The sequence below is a fragment of the Urocitellus parryii genome, chromosome 3, assembly GCF_045843805.1.
Source record: "Urocitellus parryii isolate mUroPar1 chromosome 3, mUroPar1.hap1, whole genome shotgun sequence".
Classification (NCBI taxonomy): Eukaryota; Metazoa; Chordata; class Mammalia; order Rodentia; family Sciuridae; genus Urocitellus; species Urocitellus parryii.
In genome coordinates, this window is record NC_135533.1 from 114,919,270 (window position 1) to 114,935,399 (window position 16,130).

At 53.3% G+C, this 16,130-nt stretch overlaps 1 protein-coding gene across 2 annotated transcripts in view; it reads right to left on the reverse strand.

Annotated features, from left to right (window-relative positions):
* The window catches only part of Grk3 (G protein-coupled receptor kinase 3), a 114,248-nt gene that overhangs the window by 62,064 nt on the left and 36,054 nt on the right, over window positions 1-16,130 (reverse strand). The window contains exon 1 of one of the 2 annotated variants that reach the window (XM_026408536.2): window positions 14,275-14,354. The exons of the other annotated variant lie outside the window; for it this stretch is intronic. The gene's annotated coding sequence lies outside the window, so the exon portion shown is untranslated. Of the gene's footprint in view, window positions 1-14,274; window positions 14,355-16,130 lie in introns of those variants that run through there. 2 annotated transcript variants of the gene reach the window in all.

The following is a 16,130-nucleotide window of genomic DNA, read 5'->3' on the forward strand; positions in this document are numbered from 1 at the left end:
AGGACCTTGAGGATGGTAAGTGTCTGCGTGGGAACTAGAAGAAAAAGGCTGAGTCCACCCCGCTCAATGGCCAGGCCTCTGAGGGCCAGGATGGCGCAGGCCCTGGGAGCACGGCCAGGCTCACCTCTGCAGGACCCCCAGCACCTGGGCAGGGGGAGCAGGACACAGGAGGGACACCAGGCCTGGAGCAGACTCTGTAAGTGATCGTAAGGAAGGGTGAGGGCTGTCTTTCCATTTTCATTCATTTCATACTCATTTCTAACGTCCCTCGTCATTTCTTCTTTGGCCCCTGGGTCACTCTGAAGCAGGCTGTTTAATTTCCAAATCTAATGGGGTACTCCTCAGGTGTCTTCCACATAGTGGTTACTGCGTAGCCTGGTGGTGGCCAGAGAACACAGTGTGATCTCACTTTTGAATTTACTGAAATTTGATCTGGGCCTCAAACTTGGTCTGTGCAGATGAATGTCCCTTGGCACTTCATAAAACGGTGTGTTCTGCTCTCGGAGGATGCAGTGCTTCCTTAATGGGAACAGGAAGATAAGAAGCAGAACCCCCTGCACCGCTAGGCACTGGCCGGTACTCGTTTATCCGAGTCTCCACGTGCCCCTGTCCTTAGTCTCCGTTTCTGTTTTGTGTGACTTTTCTTCTACTTTTGGAAAACTAAAATGAGAATTTGGACTCGGATATGTTGAACATATCCAAATGCAGACGTTTTCAAAACATTTTGATGACCAAAAAAAAAAGAGAGACAGAGAGAGACTCCCTGGGCCACGGGCTTTGCCATCTCCTAGGACAGACAGGCCACAGCCTTCGGTGCCCCTGGAACCTGGGGGTGACTGTCCTCTCCAACCTGACAGGAAGCTGGCTCCCTCTCTGCCTCCTCAGGGCTTCTTCCTGCTGTCCCCAGCTCAGGGAGCCTTCCTGCATCCTCAACATGGACAGCCCGGACCCTCCCTTCCCTTCAGGGGCCTCTCTATCAGTTCTCTCCCTCCCTCTCCCTCCCCCCCCTCTCTCACACACACACACACACACACACACACTCTCACACATTGCACAGCACACTTGGTGGGCAGCACTTGTGACCACCAAAAGCGACCACAAGCCTCTGGTCACTTCCCTCTGTCACCTCCCACTACAAAGGAAGAAGGAATGGAAAAAAGGAAGGAAGGGGGGAGGGGAGGGGGAGGGGAGTTGGCAGGAGGAGGAGGGGGAGGAAGAGGAGCAGAAAAGAAAGGCCCCCAGGGAAGGAGAGAGTGCAATGAGGTGAGGGACCCTCAGGTTCAATGCTTCCACCTGCTCCTGTCACACAGTCTCCATGGTCGAGGTGCAGAACAAGCCAAGGCATTGCCGTGACTACTGCTGGGAACTAGTGGTGTTCCTGCGTCTACACTCTACCAGCCCAGTGAGGGGGCACTTACAATGAAGCAGCAAGAAGAGGGAGTGGATCCCAGAGCTCCTGCTCCAGGCTAAAGCAAGTTGCCTTCCCCAGCCCTGAATCCCCAGGAAGCAGGAAGCACCACTCAGCTCAGAGCCCACACCAGAGGGCAGAGGGCAAAAGTGAGGGAATATGTCCCTCCTCCCACTCCCTCCCCCTCCCCCTCTCCCTCCCTCTCTCCCTCCCTCCTTTCTCTCCTTCTTCTTTTTTCCAATAAGGAGGTTAAACCCTGGTCCAGCTTTACCCCAGCCCTTCTTTTACAAAATATATCTGGTAAGATCCTGTCTCAAAACACAAAAAGGAAATACTCTGCCTAACAAGTTCACGTCATCACTGCAATTTCTCCACATTTTGTTTATTCTACTTATTGTGGTGCTGGAGACTGAACCTGCCTGGGGCCTTACACATACGAGGGGATCACTACCACTGAGCCACGTTACCAGCGCTCATTTCTCCACATTTGAAATAATAAAAACAGGGCCTCACCACCTGCCCACTGAATAACTGTGGGATGCATTTCCCTGTCTCTGTACCTGAGCTGCTGAAATTTCCCAAATCCTGAACACTCACTTCCTGAATACTCCAGAGGGGCAACCTGTTCCAATCTGCCACTACCGTATTTTACAAGGATTAGTCCCAATGATTGCAATGCTTTTTATAAAATAATCAATGAAAGCAATAGATAGACACACGTGGTTTCTGTGAAAAAAGAATTGAAATTTGACCTCCAAAAACCATAAAGTGTGAAAGAGAAATATGGAAACACTTTGCAAGAAATACCACTCCCCTCATTTTGGCCAAGGAGGTTAAAACGCTAGAAAGGAAAATCAATTGCATAACTTCTAAAATACCCGACTAGTGTGGACTGATCCTACAAAAGATTTACTGAGTGTCACCTGAGAGCCACATGTCGTGCACTGAAGGTACAGTGGGGAAGACAGGTGGCTTTCCTCCTCCGGGGGTTTTAGGTCAGTGTAAGACCCACACAGCACAGGTGACTGGTAAATCATAAAGAGGAATCTATTTGACACTGGGGTACGTGACAAAAAAGGAAGAGGCATTTCAGATAGAAGAGCCTGTGAGGACAACCCAGCCAGCTTAGCAAAGGCTGGAACGCACAGCCTCACACCTTCTGCTCCATGTCACACTTGCGGTTTAGCCAGTGCAATAAGGTGTGAAAATAAAATAAAGGTTATGCGCATTGGAAAGGAAGGTTCAAATGGATTCCATTCACAGCCAGCCTGGTTACCTACGTGACAAATCCCACCTACAAAGAAACTACTAGAATACATATGTGTTAGAAGATGCCACAAGATATAAAATCATGAGATAAGACTCAGTGAGATTTCTACACACAGCACATGATTTTAAAATGGGATTAGAAGGGCGTCCATTCACAGTAATACCAAAAACATTCAATACCTAGAGATAAATAAACAAGAGACATGTAAAATCCATTAGGCTAAAAACTACAAAATATTACTGAAATTAAAAAATCTAAATAAATTGAAGCATATACTCATTGAAAAATCAGAAGATGTCAGTATTGCTTGCATGTGAATTATCTCTAGGTTGATCTGTGGACTCAATGCCATTCCAATCATAGCCCCAGGAGGATTTTTAAAGACAATAACAAGCTGATTCTAAAACTTATATGGAAATGCGGACGTGATTGAGTACCTAGAACATCCTGGGAGAGAAGAGCAGGGTTCAGTGTCAGACACTAATTTCAAGACTCATCGGACATCCTAGAGTCAGCATGGGGGGGACGTGGCACTGGTGTTGGACGACATCAAGAAACAGAACAGGGAGACTGGAACACACCCATATTTATAGACTCAGTTCGAGTCTGATTAACAAATGATGCTGGAAAAACATATCAAAATTGGGGTGGGAGGTGAAGTGAAAGGAACTATCACTTCACTCCTCATAAAGAATTAAATTAAGGCTGCTCGAGGTGGCACACGCCTATAATCCCAGCAGCTCAGGAGGCTGAGGCAGAAGGATCGCGAGTTCAAAGCCAGCCTCAGCAAAAGTGAGTACCTAAGCAACTCAGTGAGACCTTGTCTCTAAATAAAATACAGAATGGAGCTGGGATGTAGCTCAGTGTTGAGGACTCCTGAGTTCACTCCTTAGCACCCCTCAAAAATTAAATTAAGAATGATCGTGGAACAAAATATAAAAGGCAAAAATTATAATATCTCAGGCCACATGGAGAATATCTTCACCAGAAATATTGATGCCCAGGATTTCTTAGGCAGGATACAAACAAAATGATGACTTACACGCTATTGTGATTTAGAACTTCTCATCAAATGACTCTGTGAAGAAAAGGGACCAGGCAAACCTACGTCAGAAAACGGCCTTATTCACAGACATTCAGACAAACAAGACCCCTGCAAGTTGATTTTAAAAACAGAAACCATCCAATAAGCAATAGGCAGAGGCTGAGCACCTATGAGGAGAGATGGAGCGCGCAGCGGGAGGGAGGGTCTCGGTGGCCCGTGGTGGCCCTGCTCTGGAGGACCTCCAGCACTGCCCTGCGCTCACACTGGCCCTCCCAAGGCAGGGCTCGGCCCTGGGCTCTTCCCGCCCTGCCCTGGACAGCCTTGAGGCCCACAGTGCTGGCGGGGCGAGGGCCCAGCTGGACTCGGCTCCATGGGCAGCTGAGGAGCGTGGAGGCACCTGGCCACCAGCTGCTGTGACTGGCCTGTGATGAGAGCCATCGGGAGCTGCCACCCCACGCAGGCAGAAGCGCTAGGGGCAGAGCTCCAGGAGTGCAGGGCTGCCACCCGCCCGGGTGAAGGTCCCCGGAGGTGCCGGCTGGTGGCCCAGGGAGCAGCGCAGGGCAGGTGGGGAGGCCGAAGTGGGCAGAGCAGCTGTGACCACGCATGGGCTGCAGAAGCAGTGCGTCATCACCGTGGCCCCGCTGCCCCGTCTTGTCATCAGGACAGGCTGTCGGAGTGTGAGTGGTGGGACTTCCCACACAGCAGCTGGGTTTCAGGAGGGCAGGGAGGGCAGGAAAGACCCTCGAGGCCCTGGCTTCCTCTTGTGGCTGTGACGGCTTAGATGAGGTGGCCCCCGAAGCTCACAGTGAGACAGCAAGAAGGTTCAGAGGAGAGATGAGGGGACATGGGTGGCCTCCACCCCATCAGGGAACCAAGCCCCATGGGATCGACTGAGGGGTGACCGGAGGCCGGTGGGGTGTGGCTGGAGGAGGTGGGGTTGGGGTGTGGCCTTGGGGTACATAGCTGTACCTGGCCAGTGCCCCCCTCTCTCTGCTTCTCATCTCCTGTGAGCTGCTTCCCTCCGCCACACTCTTCTCCGTGATGTTCTGCCTCACCTCCAGCCCTGAGCAATGGAGCGGCCTTCTATGGCAGAGACCTCCGAAACCATGAGCCTCTGAATAAACCTCTTCTCCCTACAATTGTGTGGGTCGGGTCCTTTAGTCACAGCAGTGAAAAAGGTAACTAAAACAAAAGCAAAGGACTCAGTGCTCTCAGGTGTAGGAAGCATCATTATATGTCCCTTAGGCAGACAGGTGACCTTGTCTTAGTCTTTATTTGACGCTAATTATGGTATAAAGAGATGCAGGGGAGTGCCAAGTTGCCTCAAGTAGACTTGTAGTGGTCGATTTTAACTTGGAGGGTGTTTGGGGACAATATTTTTGCATTTAAATCAGTAAACTTTAAGTAAGCGAATGGCTCAGGTAGGTGGGCCGAATCCAATCAGTTGAAGGCCTGAAGAGAACAGAAGGCACAGGATCCCCTGGCCAGGGGCATCCCCACCGGGCGCCTTCAGACTTCCTTGTTCCCCTGGCCTCCAGCCTCTGGCCTCACTGTGGATTCAGACTGCCAGTCTCCATGGTCACGTAAGCCAGTTCTTTGGATTAAATCCACACACACACGCACACTGGTTCTATATTTTTGGACAACTCTAATGCAGCTTCTGAACAGGCTGGGAAAATAATCAAAAGCTTCTTACAAAGTCAAACACACCCAACCCAGAACCCAGCGATTCCTCTATTAGGTATTTACCTGGAAACATGTTTCTAGACGCTCTTGTGCACGAATCTTCAGAGCATCTTATTCATAATTTATTTGAAATGGTCCAAATTCTATCGATAGGAAAATAGGTGCGGTGTTTTCAAAAAATGGAAAACTCTTCAGCAATCAGATAAATGACTGCTTCGTCCAGAAGCTTGACCTGGCCATCAGGGGTCCCCAGAAGCAGGCCACACAGACACGTGCACACACCTCCAGACACAGGAGGAGACGTCACAGGGATCCGCTGAGCGTCCTGGAGCCCAGGAAGCCCCGGGATGAGCTGTCCGCAGGTGGGAGAAGCAGGGCCTCAGTGGGGGACAGTCTGTGTCTGGTGGGCTGAGACCCAGAAGGTGCCTGTTGGTCACAGGAGTTCCGATGTCCAAAGACAGCAGGAGGTGGACACCTCCTCAGGAGACAGAGTCCGCCCTGGCTTCACCTGTGCCAGTCCAGCAGACCCACAGTGGATGGCAGGGTGCCCACCCACAGTGGTGACCACAATCTCTCCACTCAGTCCACTGATTCAGGCGCTGATCTCCAGATACAAAGTCACGGACACACCTAGACAGTCCTTCACCAGCGACCTGGGTATTGCTCACACCAGTCACGCCCACGCTGCAAACCAGCCGTCACAGTGAGTGCGTGCCAGACACCCCGCTGGGCCAGTGTGCCCCACATCAAGGGAAACACACTGTCAGTTCCCTCCGTACAAAATGCCGGAGCAGGAAAGCTGCAGTTTAAAAAGTCAGGAAGATTCTCGGCCCTGGAGCCGCGAGCTACCTGGGAGGGGGCGCAAGGGAACTTTTTGGGGGTAAAAACCTTCTGTCTTTCCAGAGGGGAGGGGTCTCGGTGGGTTGACGTATTTATCACAGTTACACTGTGGGTGACACTGTGCGCCAATCCCCTTTGAAAAGGATGGAACTCATGTGACCTCCAGCCAGGGGGTTGCCGTGCCGGGAGGCCACGCTTCTGAAGCCACTCCACTGGGGCCCACTTGGAGTACAGAGGACCAGGGGAGGGACCAGGAGGCTCGCTGGAGCATCTGTGTGAACATACTTCTGTAAGCAGGGTGGACAGACAGACAGACACACACACAAACACACTCCCTTGATCTCTCCACTAAAGGACAGAGAAGAAATGACACAGCCACAAGCAATGACTCAGAGCCCAAGAGCTTCTCAACACCCAGGTGTCTACACGCCATTCTCCGTCCAGGGGACTGGGAGGGAGAGCCGACAGCCGGGCGGGAAGAGGGTGCAGGAGGCAGCCGGGGCCTGAACACGGTGCCCCAAAGTCGTCACTCAGAAGCAGACAGGGAGGCGGGAAAGCTGCTTCTTACAGCCAAATGACACCCCAAAATCAGAAGAGAGGACACAGTCGGATCACCCGTGGGTGCCCATAGGGGACAGGGAAAGTTTGATGAGGAACAAAATACAGTTATGTGAGTCAGAATTAAATCCTGCAAAATGTGCAAAGTCACAACGGAGCACTCAAAACCCACCTGAAGGAAACGTCCAGAACCAACATCACCAACACTGAGCCAGAGCTGAGCGACACCGGGAACAGCCAGTGTGTCACCAGGAACAGCCAGCATGTCACTGGGAACACCCCGTGTGTCACCAGGAACAGCCAGCATGTCACTGGGAACACCCCGTGTGTCACCGAGAAGCAAACCTCGTACAGAGACGGTTGGCAGAACAGTGCCATTGACAAAGGCTGGTCAAGAGACCCAATGAGTCTGGAGACTCAGGACTACGTGCAGGCGTGATCCTGGACCCAGAAAATGGCAGGGAGCAGTGGCATTGGGGACCACTGCTGGGACGGACCCTGGGTCAGAAAGCAGCGTCTCATTTCCTGATTTTGAACACTACTGTGGTCGTCTAAGACAATGACCTCGTTCTTAGGACATACAGACTTAGCCCAGCCTGGTGGTGCACACCTGTCATCCCAGTGGCTCAGGCAGGAGGATGGCGAGTTCCAAGCCAGCCTCAGCACAGCGAGGCCCTAAGCAGCTCATTGAGACCCTGTCTCTAAATAAAACACAGAATAGGCTGGGGATGGGGCTCAGTGGTCGAGGGCCCTGAGTTCAATCCCCAGTAGGAAAAAAGGCAGACAGAAATACAGACTTAAATACATAGTGGTCAGCAGGTGTGGTGTCCCAAGACACCCCAAGAGATTCAGAGAGAACTTAAGAACAGACAAGCAGCAGGAAGCGAAGGGAGAGAGGGTGCTGGTGTGAGGAGCTCCCGGGGTCCAGCACCCTTTGGCTAGCTGTTGGGCTTCCTGGGGGTTTGAAACTACATCAGAACACAAAGGCACAGTCACAAAGGTGCAGTCCTAAGAATGACTGAGGGCTCAGGTCTACACATGATGGGGAAAAGAGTTGTCGTGCTAGTGAAAAACAACTGTCCACTGTTGTTAACAATGAGACTGCATGTGATTAATGACAGATGTGACTGCTGTCAACCTGGCTTTTCAAATATTTTTTTCTTTTAAATAATTAGCAACTTCCTAAAAACCAAAAAAAGTGCAGAGTTTGACACTGAGAGGGGGGAGAGGGGACAATTTTGACCCTGAACAAACACAACAGAATGCAAATGCTGATATAACCAGGGCGTGACTCGGGAGAAACGCTGCACTCAGACTCAACTCTGAGAGGGGACAGAAGGCGCTGGGGTGGAGTGGATCACAGTCAGGTGTCTGGGGTTCTCGGCCTTCCCCCCACCCTGGAGCCGGGGTGGGCACGGCTCCTCCCCAGGGGCGCAGCTGTCTGGGGACCCTCCGTCTCTCGGCAGTCTGTGGTTCGCAGCCCGCGGAGCGCGCGCACCAGGTCCCGCATCTCCAGGAACCCCCCACCTGCCGCACCTCAAGCGCCGCCTCACGGGGACGGGGGACGCAGCCCCGCGGCCCAGGCTGTGGCTCAACCCTGCGCCCGCAGCGTTTCACAGCTGACCCTGCGCACTGACGTCCCACGTGGACGAATTCACAAAATGCGCCTCGGGTTTCTCTCGAGGGAGTACTTTCTCCCCCCCCCCCAAGTTTAAAAGAAGAAGGCCTTGGATAAATTTCCAAAACTTCCTCAACTCTAAGATTCTACTTCTCTAAATATAATAAAATTAATCAAACAATAAAGTCATGGTCATCCTGGGGTAGAGAGGGACAGAGGCAAGCCGCCTAGGGGAGGCCTGGGAGGTCACCCGGGAGACCCAGACAGACAGGGGACATCAACATAGCAGTCCAAGGGCAAAAATTAAATTACCCAAAGAGCAGCTGGTGACTGCCCGCCACAATTACGCTGTGTGGAAAAATAAAAAGGCCTCATAATCCAATTATTTTAAGGCAATTTTTATAAACTTTTGAAAGTTGGTCCAAAAGCACTAAAAGTACAACAGGAAAAATGAGTTACTTAAATACTGTATTGACATGGTACAATCAACATTTTTTTTAACTGAGAAATGATGGAATCAAAAGAGCCTTATGTTGTAATTTCAGAATCAACTAATTAGATATATTCATTGGTATATTTTTTTTGCATACCACTGTTGGTAAGTCATTTCTCTGTATTAGCTATAAAAAATGGGAAATTTAAATATAAACAACAACAAAATTTAGACTAGCACCAAATATCACAACATTCAGGAAGAAATCTGACCCAGTATGTGTGTTATTTGCATGATAAAAATTACAAAATACTGGGCTGGGGCTGGGGCTCAGTGGTAGAGCACTCACCTGGCCCGTGTGAGGCACTGGGTTCCATCCTCGGCACCACACAAAACTAAATAGATAAAATAAGTTAAAAAATAAAGGCAAAAAACTTTAAAAATACTGATGAACAAAATCAAAAGATGCAAATAAATGAAGACAGGACCATGTTCATGTTCGTGGTTTGGAAGACTCAGTGTTGTAAGGTGTTGCTTCTCCCCAGATCCAGCTATGATCCCAGTCGGAAATCCAATAGCAATTTGTGTCACAATCAATGAAATGATTCTAGAGTGTATATGAAGAAAAGCAAAGAAATGAGAAAATAACAACTTTCTGAAAAAGAAGACCGAAGTTAGAGGTTCGCACCGTCTGGTTTCAAGGTGGATCTATGGTCATCCGGGCAGCAGGCTGTGGAGAAAGGAGGAGCCCACAGAGTGGATCAGAAGAGATGTCAGAGGAGGTGCCCAGGCACGAGGCCGGTGGGTTCTTCACCAAGGTGCACAAGGGATTCAAGGAGAGGAAAGTCTTTCCAGGAAACGGTGCTGGACATACATCCAGGTGTAAAAACAGGTAGCCTCTGCAAAAACAAACCGCAGGCTGGACGTCCCTCCCTAAACCACAACCTCTGCAGGAAGAAAACCCACAGGAACTGAGCGCAGTGGGCCACGCCTGTCATCTCAGAGGCTCGGGAGATCATGTGATCTCACAAAGAAAAAATGGACAGATTGAACCTCCTTACACTAGAAATGTCTGCTTAAGAGATTGCAAAAACAAGCCACGTATATGGAATGTTCGCACCACATATGTCTGATGAAGGACCTGCATCCAAAATGCATGAAGAACTCTCAAAACTCAAAAATAACGGCCCAAATAGTCCACTCTAAACCTTGGTGTTAGGCATAAGACTTGAACACTTCACCCAAGAAGGTATATAGAAGTCAAATACACACAGGAAAGGGTGCCCACCCTCAGGAGTCACTAGGAAAGTGCAGACTCAGCCCCCAGTGAGGTGCCGCCATCCTTAGAAGAAAAGCAAAACAAACAGCAAAATCCCCCCTTGCTGCCCAGGCTGCAGAGCAACTGGAAATCCTGCCACTGCCACTGCAAAGGTGACCCTACGGCCTCTTTGGGAAGCCTCTTTAAGTTAGGTGCATGTTTGTCCTTGACCCAAGAGCCCCAAACCCAGGTACTCATCCAGAAGAAGTGCAGACGCACACCCTGCAGTCACACAGCAGTGCGGTACAGATGAGCCCGGGGGCACCCACGCACACACCCCCAAACTGGGACCAACCCCCTGCCCCTCAGCGGGTGAGCAGGTAAGCAAGCCGTGCACCCACCTTGAGGAAGCGCCTCCTGCCCTGCAGAAAGCTATGAGCGAGGAAACCAGCCACTCACTAGTCCCACACACCTTAGGGGAGGATAGAAGCCACCTCAAGAGGTGACATCCTGAAGGATTCCACTGACCTGCCATCCCAGAATAGGAGAGCCACAGGTCGGTAGTGGCCAGAGGCTGGAGGCCCTTGTGGGCACCAGTGCATGGTGTGGGCATGAGGCCCTGCCCGGATGTCAGTGTCACACACCCTGTGTCTGGACCAGGGCATGTCGAATGGTGAGCCGCACTGGACTTAAGTTACAGCTCAGTACAGCTGACCTCCACACACTGGGGGACAGCGGCACAACAGAGATTGCTAGGAGCCACAGCAAAAATATTGATACAGGCACCTTTGGGTTTAGTGACTGCCAGCCAGCCATTGAGATTATGATTATGTTAAGTTACATTCATATGGTAATTGGACTCCTGCTGTTTACCTGGGCCCATTACAGGACTCAGGTTACTCATGTCACTCTTGTAATGGGAGAGTTCCCATTGGTTGAGAAAGGATGGTAGGAGGGTGTTCCGGGGGAAGTGGAGCCCCCGGCTCAGGTAGACACACACGTGTGTGGACCAGCTTGTTAGGGGACGCACACGGCCTCTCACAAAATAAAACTTTGTTTCAGTTTGACTGGCTTGTGTTTTTGTGCCCAACCGGGTTGCAAGATTGCAAGCAGGCGTGCACTGACATCCCAGCAGGGAGGCGCCCAGCAGGAAGGCAGCAGGCGGTGCTCGGTGGCAGCAGCGGCAGGAGCGGAGCTCAGAAAAGCCCGCTCGGCCCGGGGCCGAGTAGCCTGCAAATGACAGTGAAGGACACTGGCAATGCAGACAGGTTTAAAGTGACCCGTGATGAAACAGAACCATTATCAAACACGCTGCCGGACTCAGGCTCCCTGGGGACTTTTCTTAGGACCACTGTGCATACAAAGTCCGGGCCTCGGTGCATGTCGCAGACCAAAGGTGACCAGGGCAGAAAGGGACAGGGCCAGGATCTCCAGGAGAAGACTCGGGCAGGGCCAGCCATCGGACTCGGTGTCCACCACGTGACGACTCCCGAGCCGTGAACTCGGGTGCCAACACCCTCCTGTTGGGCGCGTTGGCTTTCAGTGCAAGTTCACTGACATCAGGAGACTCTACCTGTGGCGTGACGCTGCAGATGCAAGCCCAGGGGCTCGCAAGCAGCTGTGATCTCACTGGAGACCCCCACGGGTGTGCTTGGTGGCCTTGCAGTAAGGGAGAGAGGCGGATCACCCTTCAGGGGCATTGCTTCCCGGCCTCCGGGTCCCCAGCCACTCGGCCAGTCCCCTCCTCAATCACCCTCAGGCTGCTGCCAGATCTGACCAGGCCCTGCCCCTGCTTTTAAGCTTTTCCTTGGTGCCCAGAGGACACTATCTCAAGGCCCCACAGCCCACACCTGGCCCTGACCCCCCTCCCACAGGAACGCAGGGGCCCTGTCCCCATGAGCCACCTGGTCAGGTTCAATGCAGAGGCCCCTGTGCCCCATGCACCGTGTCCACACACCACATCTACACGCTCAGTCCCCTCCCCAGGCTAAGGGCCTGGTCCCTCACCAGAGTCCCCAAGGCCCTGGGTTCTTCCCATCTTCCAGTCATTGTATCGTGTTATTGCAACTCTCTGTTTCAGGAGCAGATAGTGTGGTGACGAATTCTAAATACACACCACAAGGTATCGAGTGGCAAGGGTCCTCCCCTGCCTTCCAGTCACCCTCCAGGCAGCCCTGTCCCTGCTCCTGCCCCTCTGTGGGGCGTGGGGCAGGGTCTGCACTAGTTTCCAACGCCACAGCCACACGGGGTAGGTGAGCCGGGGGTGGGGCCAAAGTGACTGTCAATATAGATAATTAATAACGGGATCCCACCAGGAAGGTGGGGCTGGTGGGAAAGAAAGTCCCAAGCTGCCCTCCTCCCCTGCTCCAGCCTGTTGCTAAGGTAACCTGCCCCCCCCCCCGTGGCTCCTCCCTGCAGGGAGTCCTGAGAGTTAAGTGACACCTTGGGTTGTCACTCCACCCTCAGTCCTCTCCCTGCCCATTTGGTCGTCACCTTTTGGCTCTCCCCGGCCACTGGGCAGGTAAGAAGGATGGGGAGGGCGGATAGAGGGCAGAAGGACAAAGACAACCTAAGCTGCAGAAAAGGGTCAGGAAGCCCCCACGTCTTTGGACACCTGCTGTGGCCCCTTCTGCGTCCCGGGAAGCCCGTTACTGTTCTTTAGGTAAATTTGCTTCCTCTGCCCGCCTCCCCGTGTCTCCAGCGCTGAATCTTCACATCCGGGAAATGGAACTAACTGTCTGTACCAGGAGGACTGCAGGAGCCCTGCTTCCCAGGGCCCACGCCCCGTCCACCCAGTGTCCACGCACCACGCACCACCCACAAAGTGGCCATGTGGTGTCCACGCACCGTCCACGCCAGCCCCCGAGTCCCGTCACTGCTGAGATCTCTCCAGGCCCTCTCGGCTGTCACGGATCCCTGCGGTGGCTGACTGCCAGCCCATCCCAGGGGCAGCACAGTGTACAGACTGACCCACGATGGGCACTTGGGTTGCTTCACAGACTGTTTTTACGAAATCGCTGCAACGTATGACCCTGTGCACGTCGTGGCTCCTGTGTTCCAGGACTCCCGCGAGACCTCGAGGGGGGCTTCTGTGTCCCAGGTCCCAGGGACATCCTGTTATTGGCACAGCCCCGAGCACAGGGACCCTGGTGCGCGAGACCTGCTTGCCCCGGCCCCCTGCAGTGGGTTGCTGGCCTGCTTCAGGCCCACAGCCACCCCGAGTGTCTCCTCAAACTTCTGAATCTTTTCTTGCCAATCTGAAATATTAAGACACTTTGATTGCGCTCCGATTTTGAGTGAGGATCAGATCCTCCCTCCTGTTTGAGTCCCCTCTCTTCCTCCTCCATGGCCCGCCCTCCTGCCGCCCTGGCCCCTGGCTACCTGCCTGTGGTCTCCTGCTCACACCTGTCCAGGGCTCTTGGTTGCCAGCCAGCCGTGCTGCTCCTGGGCCCCTTCCAGCTCCCCACCTCTCAGCTGCTCAGCTGGAGAGACTCCTGGCCCCCTCTGGTGACCTCTGTGGTCCTTCTCTGGCTCACTGTCCTGTCCCTGGGGCTGATGGAAAAACCTCTAGCATTTCCCCTGCTTGGCATGCCCGGCCTCTGGAATGGACAGCTCAGAGCACCTGAGGAAGGGGCCCCTCTTCCAGTGCGGCGCGTGGCCCCGCTTCCTGACGTGCCCCTCCCTCCTAGGCCACAGGCCGAGAGAGGAACGGGCTCTCTCCTGTTGGTCTCTCCGGCTGACCGCAGCCCCATGCTGGGACTCACGCAGCGCAGCATGTGCTTGGCTAATGGGATAGGGGAAGGGCCATGTGGCTTGTGGGACACCGCAGAGGGTTTCAGAAGAAGGGAGGGGCACCCTGGACGTGCTGAGGTGGTGGACCCCGAGGGCCAGGAGAGGGGGGGAGGAGCGAGTGCACAGAGCAGGAAGTTCAAGTTCCTGCAGGGAGGCGGCCAAGGTAGGCCTGTCACCACGGGGTGGCTGTGCGGGAGGCCTGGACCTCAGCCAGCAGGCCCAGGGGCTGTTCCCCACAGGACCAGCACGCTGTGTCTGTCAGTTACACAACACTTCATGTTTGCTGAAAGCTTCCAAGTGCCAAAAAGCCTGCTGGGGGAGGGTTTTAACATAAGTGGCAACTGTTTTGCAAAAGTAAAAACCCACCTCTCTAATGCAGAGCTGAGGACTTCAGAACAGGGATCCTTCCTCCCAAACAGCAGGCCCTGTGCAGAGCTGAAAGTCAGTATCGTGACTCTGTTCCCGCCCCAGGGCACTCTGCAATATGATACTCCTGTGTCCTGTGTCACCAAGCCTGTCCCCAGATGGCCTTTGCACCCTGTCCCCTTCCCTGACTCAACCTAAAACAGGCAGTGTTGACGCCTACAGACCAACAGTGCCCGTTCACTGCCACCCTGCAGGTTCCATTAGACCGCGACGGGGCTGCTACTCCATGACCTGTCACTCGGCCCAACCCACAGGGATGTTCACCTGTCACTCACACCATGGTTCCTACGACAGGAAGACAGAGGATTTCCCCTGTGTGGACTAGTACGTCACACAACAGTTGTCGCACTAAGAAAATAACCATTCAATATGCAAATGGCTCCCGACAGTAAGTGCTATAAATAAGGGTTTTATACTAAGGTTGAAATCATTTTGCACTTGTTATGGTTTGGATGTGAGGTGTCCCAAAAGCTCATGCGTGAGAAAGAGCAAGAAGGTTTGGGTTGGGAGGGTCTTAACCTAATGGGTGAATTGATCCTGATGGTATTAACTGAGTGGTAACTGGAGGCAGGTGGGCGTGGCTGGGGGCAGGTGGGCGTGGCTGGGGCTGGTGGGCGTGGCTGGAGGCAGGGGCTGGTTGGGGGCGTGGCCTTGCATCTGTGTCTGGAGGGCGGAGTCTCCCTCTGCTTCCTGATCACCAGGTGAGCTGCTTCCCTCTGCCACACTCTTGCGCCTTGATGTCCTGTCTCACCTCGCACCCCAGGAATGGCGCTGGCCTACTATGAACAAAGACTTCTGAAATCAGAGCCCTCAAAACCACTTTTCCTCCTCTACATTGTGCTGGTGGGGACTCTCAGTCTCAGCAGCTAAGTAGCTGACTAGCACAGCCCTGAAACAGAAAATGAACATAAAGAGCAATTCCTCTGGCACAAGGTGCTGGACACTTCAGAATCACGGCGAGGAAACCGCACCAGAGACCCTCTGTAGTCACACAGAACCCAAGCTCCAGTCGGACCCTGGCAGCGTCCGCCTTGCCCACGAGTGCCCGGTGAGCCCAGGGAGTGGGCACAGCAGGAAAGCTCCCAGGGCCTGTGCAGGGGCACCTCAGACACCACCACAGGTGCTCACGTCCCTGGTGTGAACACACATGGACCAGGGTTGGCACAGAAGCCACGCACACCCCCTGTGCAGGCCAGCTCGTCTCTGGAGGACTCACAGCACCTGGCGCAAGGCTAATGCCGTCACTGGCTGTGACACCGTGCTGTCCAGGGGGTGATGACGAGGAGAAGCCTGCACTTGGCTCTGGTGACCTCAACTTCAGAGATGGCGGCCCTGGACCCTGCAGAGGAGGCTCAGGACAGGGTCAGAACACGAGCAGGGTGTGATACAACTGTCCCCAGATTCCCAGGGGATGGCAGAAGAGGACCGGAGACAGAAACTGCTGAGCGATCTCAGCAGGAGCCAAGGTGGTGGAGGGGGCCATGACAGGGCAGAGTGACGGAGAGAGAGGTGGCAACGAGGTGGCAGTGCTTGGGAGGCTGGTGGCATGGATATTGCTGGCGCCTTTTGGCCAAATTTATTGTGATATTCAGAAACAAAAAGCGGAGCAGAAAGATTTGAGGAACTTGAAAGGCAGGAGGGAAACTGGGGAAAACTGGGAAGTTGCAGTTGTTGAGACACTAAGGCCACGCTGAAGGAAGGCTGAAGACTGCCCAGGGACAGTAAGGAAGATGGCCTGAGGTCACCGCAGGAGCTGGCCGACCACACCCCTCAGCTCCAGGAAGTCAAGGTCAACA